Here is a 3503-nt window from a genome sequence, read left to right as displayed (position 1 = left end):
ATGGATGCTTTTAGGAAAGAAGCATCAAAAGGGAGGTCTAGAAGAAACCTGCCAGAAGTTCTGAGTTCCACTCAACCCGACTGTGTCTTAATAACCACTTTATTAAAATATTTTATCACAGCGATGAATAACAAGAATTCTATCACTGTGTTATCAGGGGATCACATCCTGAGTAGAAGACCAATTATAGATTGATTTTGGAGGTAAAGCTTTGAGAACCGTTGCATACAAAGAAGTGCCTAAATTACTAAACCTGGGACTGTTTGCATAATGAAGAATTACGATTGAAAAATTATTTTTGTTTATGCTTTTATTGAACTCATGTACATTTTAATAATAATGAAGAAGGGAAAAATAAAACATGGTGGTGACTAAAAATTAACATGGCCTGATTGCCAAAAGAAATGGGGTGCACAATTAACTAAAATTAATATAATATCTGGATAATAACGTTGTGGAAGGAATAAGATTCTGTTGTGTGTGATCATTGGTAAAATAATTTTGGATTCGAGCAACAGTAAAGCAGATGACTTTGATCGATGTGAATGGCCCAAGGCAATGGCAACTACCGTGAATGAACAGAAAGACCAACTTGGGAGGAAATTGATTCCTTCAATGAATATATAAGAAGATATGAAGAACCACGCCCTGGGTGTAAGTGCTGGCTAACCTCTCCCCAAAGGGTGACCCTCTACGATGCGCAAAGTATCTGGGTTGAAGACATCTACACTACAAGCAAGAACTCTTAAAATTAGGATGAATATTTTGTTTGATACACTCTACATAACTGTGACAACCAAAAACAAGACCAAACCAGGAGCATGCACATGCTTAAATATGTTAATTTGTGACTATAAAGTCACAGAGGAGGGATATCTAGTATATTTTTATCAAGTTAATCAGGAGTAATCAATGAAAGCATTGTTGATTTGTACCACAGTTATGTCTGACGGGCAAACATGCAGTTTGCTGTGTGTGCATGAAGGCCTGTGGTCGTAAAAGAATGTGTGCTCCATATATGTGTGACATTTGAAGGTATGTGCAAAAACAGGAATAGCATAACTTGGGGGGCTCTCATGACTGCTGGGAGAATTGATCTCTTCCAAGGGTGGTTCTGTTACCTCTTAATATGGTAAGACCAGAGTCAATGAAGAGGATGATAAATAATGCATGTTTTAAAGAAGTGTAAGCCCCACCTTGTTTGAGGAGATGTATTTAAGTGAAACCAAACCCAGGGATGCTTCAGATGTTGTTGTGGTTTTACTGCAGGTAACTCGGCTTTATGGTATGATAATAAAGTCTATTCTTCTGAAATCAAAATAACAAAGATGTTGAGTGATCTTTCACAAAATTGGCAAAAACCTACAACACTACCCGCAACAGGATCGTCTGTGCAACCGCATCCAATCAGAGCACGTTATTTAAATTGAGCTTCATCTTTGTGGGGACTGCTGAGCCAATAGCGATCTCTGGCTTCATCTTTGTGGGGACTGCTGAGCCAATAGCGATCTCCGGCTTCATCTTTGTGGGGACTTCTGAGCCAATGGCGATCTCCGGTTTCATCTTTGTGAGGACTGCTGAGCCAATTGCAATATTATTAGCCGAACTATTTAGATAATATAATATAATTTCCAGTTAAATATCATCATCAAACCACCCATAAATGAACCTGGGTGATGAGTGATTTACTTATTTCACTACCAGCATTTTTAACAGTAGCTTTAGCTTGCATTTAATTTAGCAGAATCATTATCAAACTAAACAGATGTCAAACATTCAACTTATCACCAATATCTATGTAGAATATCAGTTGTAATTTCAAAGTTTCATTATGTCGGAGGTTAAACTCAAACAAATGTCCTTCTTGTCTGTCATTTCAATACAAAGCCGTTTTTTTCAGTGATATGACTGATATATAAGAAAATGAATAAAAGTTGCAGGGGGGGCTTTTGATCTTTTCTTCTCTTTCTTTCTCTCGTTTTTTCTTTCTTTTCTCTTCTCCCCCCTCCTTCCTCTTCTTTTTCCCTTCTCCTAGTCTTAAACCCAACATTTCTTTGGAAGTTCCATTGTAAAATGTGATGTTTCATTTAAAAAATGTAGGCCTGGTTAGCTCAGTTGGTAGAGCATGAGACTCTTAATCTCAAGGTTGTGGGTTTGAGCCCCACGTTGGGTGTCACTATTAGCTTTTGTCACAGGTATGTGCAAGATGTATTCTCCCAGCCATTAAAACACTCTCTGACTAGAGAGAATGGTGAATAAATAACAATCTATCTGCTTCCAAAGCAATAACACAAAAATCAAGCACAGTGCTGCTGCTGTGTTTAACAATCCCCATTAACCAATAGGTCTCTTCAAGTCTCCTTTTAAACCCTTTTCACATATGAGGCACAACATGCTGTTGATTGCAACATCATAACCCAGAAGGTGACTATTCACCTGTCTCTTTGGTGCAATTAAGAAACAGCAGACTATCGGTTTGGCTATTATCCGATAGTCTGCTGTTTCAAGCTGTAGGGCTCACAATTTTTGGAGCGGGTGTGTTCATTAGCAACAATTAACACTTATCACAGACAACCATCAATCATTATAATAAAAGAGCATTGATTAGAATCAATGTTACACGGGCACCAATTTATGTAGGCTCAAAGGTTGGTTAGATCAGTTTTACTATCAAATATAAATTAATAATTAATGTTTATTAATTATTAATTAAGAATTAAATTAAATAATAGAATTTAGTTCGTCAAATTCTATCCTCGGGGCACCACTCTTTGATAAGAGAAAAATGATAGTAAGTGACTGATCAAGTCTCATAAACTTCTACCATGCAGATTGAGTATTCTGATCGAGAATCAAAATAATAAAAAAAGGTAGTTGTTAGTCAAATCGTTGCATATGAACCCAACAGTAATCTGGTTACAGTTGGCTTAGAACAACAACAATTTAACAATACTGAAGTAATGTTGGAGTTCTTGACGTGGCAGAGGCTGGCTTCAACACAATATTCAAACAAACAAGGAATACTTATTATAATATAATAAGATTTATTATAATCAAACAATAATGAACATTGTCAATACTAAATGAATATAATACAAAAACATAAAATGGAAATCCTAAACTAAATGGTGGAGCTATATGCTAGTGTATGTGTGTGTGTGTGTTTGTCTCGAGTCGGTAACCAAGACACAAAATGGGGGACTAAACTCCTTGTGAGGAACTAGTCAAAATGGAGGAGCCAACGATTATGGGAAGGTGTAGGGAAAACAAGATGGCTGGATCAGATCCAGCACAATGGAGCTAATGCCACGTGCGGGTGATAATGAGCAGACACACAGAGGAACTGAACAAAACAGGCGGGAGAATTTGGGAAAACACCAGCCTGATTCATACATAAACCGCGGTGCTGCTCGCTCCGTGAATTTCCGTGTGTGAGAGAGCGAGGGAGAGAGAGAGAACGAACAAACAGGGGTTCATGCAATTTAACAGAGGAGACACGCTGG

At 37.6% G+C, this 3503-nt stretch overlaps 1 non-coding gene across 1 annotated transcript; it reads left to right on the top strand.

Annotated features, from left to right (window-relative positions):
* The first annotated feature begins 2100 nt into the window (after positions 1 to 2100).
* trnak-cuu (transfer RNA lysine (anticodon CUU)) lies at positions 2101 to 2173 on the top strand. Its single transcript has one exon. It is a non-coding gene; the product is annotated as a tRNA-Lys (tRNA).
* The last annotated feature ends 1330 nt before the right edge of the window (positions 2174 to 3503 follow it).

Source organism: Xyrauchen texanus, chromosome 9 (assembly GCF_025860055.1).
Source record: "Xyrauchen texanus isolate HMW12.3.18 chromosome 9, RBS_HiC_50CHRs, whole genome shotgun sequence".
Lineage (NCBI taxonomy): Eukaryota > Metazoa > Chordata > Actinopteri > Cypriniformes > Catostomidae > Xyrauchen > Xyrauchen texanus.
The sequence above is the reverse complement of the archived record's forward strand: the minus strand, read 5'-3'. Positions and strand labels throughout refer to the sequence as shown.